This window comes from Siphateles boraxobius, unplaced genomic scaffold (assembly GCF_051911475.1).
Source record: "Siphateles boraxobius isolate OS27281-9 unplaced genomic scaffold, OSU_SipBor_1 446, whole genome shotgun sequence".
NCBI lineage: Eukaryota > Metazoa > Chordata > Actinopteri > Cypriniformes > Leuciscidae > Siphateles > Siphateles boraxobius.
This window is the reverse complement of record NW_027509082.1, coordinates 25,001-32,945: the sequence shown is the minus strand read 5'-3', so window position 1 is coordinate 32,945 and position 7,945 is coordinate 25,001.

Below are 7,945 nucleotides of genomic sequence, written 5' to 3'. Positions count from 1 at the left end.
TCGTGCCCAGGAGAGGTGCACCCACCCTGGGATGGACATTAGAGGAAAATCAGACCGTCTTTTCCTGGAGGTTTCATGGTTTTAAGAGCTCCACCGTGGCGGAGATTGAACTCGCTCACCCAGCCAGAGTGCAACCTCTCCGGCTTGGTCCACTGCCTTGAAGGCCCTGGAGCTTTCAGACCACAGCAACATCGTGGACTCTGTCATTTGAAAGAGCTTGTCTCCTCTACAGAAGCCCAAAGGGACGTTTTAGGACCGTCTTTGCTCCATACGGAGCTCCAGGGAGGGCGGGCGAATCTGACTCTTGCCCAGGACGGTCCACCCTCCCTGGGCTTCCCAGTGAGGTCCGAGAGCATGGAGCTCTGAAAGAGCCGCAACTTTTTTGGACTTTGTCATTTTCGAGAGCTTGGTTTCAGGGTCATTTTCTCCATGGGCTTTGGGCTTTATTCGTGCCCAGGAGAGGTGCACCCACCCTGGGATGGACATTAGAGGAAAATCAGACCGTCTTTTCCTGGAGGTTTCATGGTTTTAAGAGCTCCACCGTGGCGGAGATTGAACTCGCTCACCCAGCCAGAGTGCAACCTCTCCGGCTTGGTCCACTGCCTTGAAGGCCCTGGAGCTTTCAGACCACAGCAACATCGTGGACTCTGTCATTTGAAAGAGCTTGTCTCCTCTACAGAAGCCCAAAGGGACGTTTTAGGACCGTCTTTGCTCCATACGGAGCTCCAGGGAGGGCGGGCGAATCTGACTCTTGCCCAGGACGGTCCACCCTCCCTGGGCTTCCCAGTGAGGTCCGAGAGCATGGAGCTCTGAAAGCACCGCAACTTTTTTGGACTTTGTCATTTTCAAGAGCTTGGTTTCAGGGTCATTTTCTCCATGGGCTTTGGGCTTTATTCGTGCCCAGGAGAGGTGCACCCACCCTGGGATGGACATTAGAGGAAAATCAGACCGTCTTTTCCTGGAGGTTTCATGGTTTTAAGAGCTCCACCGTGGCGGAGATTGAACTCGCTCACCCAGCCAGAGTGCAACCTCTACGGCTTGGTCCACTGCCTTGAAGGCCCTGGAGCTTTCAGTCCACAGCAACATCGTGGACTCTGACATTTTTAAAGCTCGGCATTCCACCGTGGGCGTTTGAGCTTTATTCGTGCCCAGGAGAGATGCACCCACCCTGGGATGGACATTAGAGGAAAATCAGCCCGTCTTTTCCTGGAGGTTTCATGTTTTTAAGAGCTCCACCGTGGCGGAGATTGAACTCGCTCACCCAGCCAGAGTGCAACCTCTCCGTTTTGGTCCACTGCCTTGAAGGCCCTGGAGCTTTGAGACCACAGCAACATCGTGGACTTTGTCATTCAAAAGAGTTTGTCTCCTCTACAGAAGCCCAAAGGGACGTTTTAGGACCGTCTTTGCTCCACACGGAGCTCCAGGGAGGGCGGGAGAATCTGACTCTTGCCCAGGACGGTGCACCCTCCCTGGGACGGCCAATGAGGTCGTAGAGCATGGAGCTCTGAACGCACCGCAACTTTTTTGGACTTTGTCATTTTCAAGAGCTTGGCTTCAGGGTCATTTTCTCCATGGGCTTTGGGCTTTATTCGTGCCCAGGAGAGATGCACCCACCCTGGGATGGACTTTAGAGGAAAATCAGACCGTCTTTTCCTGGAGGTTTCATGGTTTTAAGAGCTCCACCGTGGCGGAGATTAAACTCGCTCACCCAGCCAGAGTGCAACCTCTACGGCTTGGTCCACTGCCTTGAAGGCCCTGGAGCTTTCAGTCCACAGCAACATCGTGGACTCTGTCATTTTTAAAGCTCGGCATTCCACCGTGGGCGTTTGAGCTTTATTCGTGCCCAGGAGAGATGCACCCACCCTGGGATGGACATTAGAGGAAAATCAGCCCGTCTTTTCCTGGAGGTTTCATGGTTTTAAGAGCTCCACCTTGGCGGAGATTGAACTCGCTCACCCAGCCAGAGTGCAACCTCTACGGCTTGGTCCACTGCCCTGAAGGTCCTGGAGCTTTGAGACCACAGCAACATCGTGGACTCTGTCATGTTTAAAGCCTGGCATTTGAGCTTTTATTCGTGCCCAGGAGAGCTGCACCTCACCTGGGATTCAGATTTTTAGAAAATCAGCCCGTCTCTTCCTGGATGTTTCATGTTTTTTCCAGTTACTCCCCAGCCAGAGTGCAGTCTCTCTGGCTTTGCTCTCTGCCTTGAAGGGGCCCTGGTGCTCAGGACTCCCAGTGATCCAACTCGGTCATTTTCAACCTCCCTCCCCAGCCAGGGTGCCACCTGGCTGGGCTTGGATTGCTCCCGGAGGCCCTCTCCCTCCAGGGCTCCATGGCACTGGCAAAATTCAGATTTTATCCCACCCAACCAGAGTGCCACCTGGGCTGGGCTTGGATTGCTCCTGGAGGCCCTCTCCCTCCAGGGCTCCATGGCACTGGCAAAATTCAGATTTTATCCCACCCAACCAGAGTGCCACCTGGGCTGGGCTTGGATTGCTCCTGGAGGCCCTCTCCCTCCAGAGCTCCATGGCACTGGCAAAATTCAGATTTTATCCCACCCAACCAGAGTGCCACCTGGGCTGGGCTTGGATTGCTCCTGGAGGCCCTCTCCCTCCAGGGCTCCATGGCACTGGCAAAATTCAGATTTTATCCCACCCAACCAGAGTGCCACCTGGGCTGGGCTTGGATTGCTCCTGGAGGCCCTCTCCCTCCAGAGCTCCATGGCACTGGCAAAATTCAGATTTTATCCCACCCAACCAGAGTGCCACCTGGGCTGGGCTTGGATTGCTCCTGGAGGCCCTGTCCCTCCAGAGCTCCATGGCACTGGCAAAATTCAGATTTTATCCCACCCAACCAGAGTGCCACCTGGGCTGGGCTTGGATTGCTCCTGGAGGCCCTCTCCCTCCAGAGCTCCATGGCACTGGCAAAATTCAGATTTTATCCCACCCAACCAGAGTGCCACCTGGCTGGGCTTGGATTGCTCCTGGAGGCCCTGTCCCTCCAGAGCTCCATGGCACTGGCAAAATTCAGATTTTATCCCACCCAACCAGAGTGCCACCTGGGCTGGGCTTGGATTGCTCCTGGAGGCCCTCTCCCTCCAGAGCTCCATGGCACTGGCAAAATTCAGATTTTATCCCACCCAACCAGAGTGCCACCTGGCTGGGCTTGGATTGCTCCTGGAGGCCCTGTCCCTCCAGAGCTCCATGGCACTGGCAAAATTCAGATTTTATCCCACCCAACCAGAGTGCCACCTGGGCTGGGCTTGGATTGCTCCTGGAGGCCCTCTCCCTCCAGAGCTCCATGGCACTGGCACAATTCAGATTTTATCCCACCCAGAGTGCCTCCTGGCTGGGCTTGGATTGGATTGCTCCTGGAGGCCCTCCGAGGGTGGTGGTGGTGTGTGTGTGTGTGTGTGTGTGTGTGTGTGTGTGTGTGTGTGCCTCCACCACACTCCCTCGCCATACAACCCCTGTGGTCAGTTTTAGGACCGTCTCGGCTCCAGACGAGGCACCCGGGGCGGCGGGCGAACCTGCGTCTGGCCCAGGACGGACCGACCTCTTCGGGGCTGGTCGGGAAGGACCGAGCGCCTGGGTCTTCCGGTCACCGCCAACGTTTGGCACTTAGGTTTTGGAGCGAGCTCGGCTCTGGAGCTCAGCCAACCCCACCGAGGAGGACCGAGCCGTGCCCAGGGATCGAGCCACCCGGGGCGGGCGAGAGACCTCCGTGGAGAGACGAGCCCCCAGGGCCAAGCCACGCTCCCAGGGAGAAAGGGGGGCAAGCGCGCCGCGCACACACACACACACACACACACTCCCCTTCTCCCCATAACCCAAATGGCTCGTTGCAGGACACCCTTTGCTCCGGCAGTTCCTCCAGAACCGCGGGGCTGGGCGCTTTAAGCCGGGTATGAAGCACCGAGCTCGGCCCGCGGGCGGGCCGCCGACGAGCGCCTGCAGTTTGCAGGATGGTAACCCACTGCAAACGGCTTTAAACGGCCGTAACTCGGCGAAGCCGCGTCCGATCGACGCCAAATTTTTATCGTGTTTAGAGCGGGACGAGAGCTTTCCAACGAGACCACCCGCAGCTCCGGGGGCCCCCGGGGGCCCGAGATACAGCGCCGCGAAAGCGAAAAACGCGAATATCTCGGCGAAAACTCGACGGATTCGGCGGGCACCGAGCTCGTTGGAAGCGTCTAGTCGAGACGAACAAAACGGTACCGGTTTGGTGAATTTTGGTGGTGTTTTCGCGGAGATATCGGCCGAAAACCACCGGGCGCGCTTCAAAATGGCGGCCGCCGATGACGTCACGGCCTCGGAACAAAATCGCCCGTATCTCGGGAACGCGAAGACCCAGAGAGCTCAAATTCGGGTGAGGGGGTCCCAGTAGGGCCCTTGCTCGAACCCTGGAGTGACGGGCCTCGGGAGCGCCCCCTACGGGATCGCCGTTCGCTGGGACCCCCGACTTTGGACGGCTGTAACTCGGGGACCCGGGCGAGTTGGACCTCGGGGGTGGGCTCTTTCGAAAGGCCTCGTCCGGCACTACGATCTATTAGAGTTTGGGGAATATTGGGCCGGGGGTTCCCGAGATATAAGCCCGTAAAGGTGCGCCTTTGACCGGGCGTAACTCCCTGGCCCGACGGCCCTCGGGGACGTGGGTGGGCTCGTTGGATAGGCCCCCTCGAGCCCTACGAGCGACCCGAGTTTGGAATTTTTTCGCCGCGTGCTTGTCGAGATATTCGCGAAAAACAAAAAATTTCCCCACCACGCTGCGCTCGTGGCTGACACCCACGTCTCCGACGGGACTCCCGGGACCGCGGGGGCGACCTGACCGTGCCCGAGAAAGGTGAACCTTCCCGGGACCGCCGCCAGAGCCTCAGGGGCCCCGGAAGTCCCGGCCCACTGCAGGTTTTGGACTCTGAGGCGTTTTTCGGACCGGGAAAAGGGCCCCGACTTTGGGCGGCTGTGGCTCGGGGACCCGGCCGCCTAGAGACGCCAAACTCGGGTCAAAGTAGGGTCTCGGTGGGCCCCTTCCGACGAGCCCGCCCCGGAGCTCCGGTGCCCCCCGCTCCCGGAGAAAAGTGGCCCGACGGGACGGCGCGCGCCTCGGAAGGAAAGGTCCCAGGGGCCCGGGGAGGCTGGGTCAGAGGGGGCCCGGAGGGATCCCCCGACCCCCGAAAGGGCGAGACTCTGGGACCTCCCCTTCCCGAGATACGGGCCGCTTTTTCAAAAAGTCCCTCGCGCGTTACCGGGCCTATCTCGGGACCGGGGGGTCCCAGAGGCCGGGGACGGCGGGTGGTGAGGGGACCCCGGGGGACCCTACTTCTCCCGCCGTCTCGAACCCCGGGGACCTCCCGGTCCCGAGATACGGCCACTTCCTGTCCGGATTCGACCGGGCGTAACTCGGAGAGGAGGCCGAGTTGGGGCTCCGGACTCTGGGGGTGGGGGGAGTACGACGAGACCCCCCGACACCGGGCGTAAGGGGGCCGGACTCTGCTCGGTTCCCGAGATACGGTCACTTCCTGTCCAGGTTTGATCGGGCGTATCTCGAAAAGTAAGCCGAGTTGGGACTCCAAACTCTGGGCGTGGGGGGTGCTCGAGGACACCCCCCTGTGCCCAGCGTACGGAGCCCCAACTCGGCTTGGTTCCAGAGATATGCCACCTCAAATTTGGAACTTTGACCGGACCTAACTCGAAAAGTAAGCCGAGTTGGGGCTCCATACTCTGGGCGTGGGGGGTGCTCGAGGACACCCCCCTGTGCCCCGCGTATGGAGCCCCAACTCGGCTTGGCTCCAGAGATATGCCACCTCAAATTCTGAACTTTGACCGGACCTAACTCGAAAAGTAAGCCGAGTTGGGGCTCCATGCTCCGGGCGTGGGGGGTGCTCGATGACACCCCCCTGTGCCCAGCGTATGGAGCCCCAACTCGGCTCGGTTCCCGAGATACGCTCACTTCCTGTCCAGGTTTGACCGGGCGTATCTCGAAAAGTAAGCCGAGTTGGGACTCCAAACTGTGGGCGTGGGGGGTGCTCGAGGACATCCCCCTGTGCCCAGCGTATGGAGCCCCAAATCGGCTTGGTTCCGGAGATGTGCCACCTCAAATTCTGAACTTTGACCGGACCTAACTCGAAAAGTTAGCCGAGTTGGGGCTCCATACTCTGGGCGTGGGGGGACCACTATGAGACCCCCCTGTGCCCAGAGTATGGAGCCCCAACTCGGCTTGGTTCCAGAGATGTGCCACCTCAAAGTTGGAACTTTGACCGGACCTAACTCGAAAAGTTAGCCGAGTTGGGGCTCCATACTCTGGGCGTGGGGGGACCACTATGAGACCCCCCCGTGCCCAGAGTATGGAGCCCCAACTCGGCTTCAGCACTGAGATACACCGGTTCAAACAAATGCACTCTGGTCAACCCTACCTTAAGAGAGTCCCAGTTAGTCCCACCGTTTACCCGGCTCCGGGAACCGGACGATTTGGGGCTCCAGACTCTGGGCGTGGGGGGGCGACCCGCGTCCCCAGAGTTCGGAGGCCCGACTCGGCTCGGCTCCAGAGATACGCCACCTCAAAAGTTGGAACTTTGACCGGACGTAACTATAAAAGTAAGCCGAGTTGGGGCTCCATACTCTGGGCGTGGGGGGTGCTCGAGGAGACCCCCCTGTGCCCAGAGTATGGAGCTCCAATTCGGCGTGGTTTCCGAGATACGCCCGGTCAAACCTGGACAGGAAGTGGCCGTATCTCGGAATCGGAATGTCCCAGGAGCTGGGGACGGTGGGGTCTGAAGGGGCCCTATGGGCCCTCCCCATGCCCGGAGTATGGAGCTCCAAGTCGGCGTGGTTTTCGAGATACACCCGGTCAAAGTCCCATCTCTGACCGAGCATAACTCAGGAACCAAGCCGATTTGGGGCTCCATACTCTGGGGTCATGGGGGGCCCAAGGGTGCCTCCCCATGCCCGGAGTATGGAGCCCCAAGTCGGCGTGGTTTCTGAGATACACCCGGTCAAAGTCCCATATCTGACCGGGCGTAACTCGGGAACCAAGCCGACTTGGGGCTCCATACTCTGGGGTCATATAGCACAACGATCTGATGTACATTACAGATATTAATTATGCAAAATTGGCATAAAATCAAACTGTCCACAAAGAGCTCCGTCAAATAAGTTGCAGGTGGGATGCTGTTTTCGACTTAGACATTTTCAGCGGGTGAATCCCTGTAAAGAATTGGGGATTTTTCATCATATGTGATGAAGTCCCCAATTCCTGACAGGGATTCACCCGACTCGGAGAACCAGAGCTCCGGGCAGGGACCCACACCTAGGTCCACCCTCCGCCCGACTCGGAGAACCAGAGCTCCGGCCGTGGACACCCACCTTGGTCCACCCTCATACCCGCCTCAGGGAACCAGGGACCCGGCCTGGGACCCCCACAACACCACACCCTCTGCCCGGCTCGGAGAACCAGAGCTCCGGCCGTGGACACCCACCTTGGTCCACCCTCATACCCGCCTCAGGGAACCAGGGACCCGGCCTGGAACCCCCACGACGCCACACCCTCTGCCCAGAGTGAGAGAGCCAGAGCTCCGGGCAGGGACCCCCACCCTGACCCAACCACTGCCCGACTCGGAGAACCACAACTCCGGGCAGGGACCCACACCTAGGTCCACCCTCCGCCCCACTCGGAGAACCAGAGCTCCGGCCGTGGACACCCACCTTGGTCCACCCTCATACCCGCCTCAGGGAACCAGGGACCCGGCCTGGAACCCCCACGACGCCACACCCTCTGCCCGACTCGGAGAACCAGAGCTCTGGGCGGGGACCCCCACCTTGGTCCACCCTCTGCCCAGAGTGAGAGAACCACAGCTCCGGGCAGGGACCCCCACCCTGACCCAACCGCTGCCCGACTCAGAGAACCACAACTCCGGGCAGGGACCCACACCATGGTCCGCCCTCTGCCC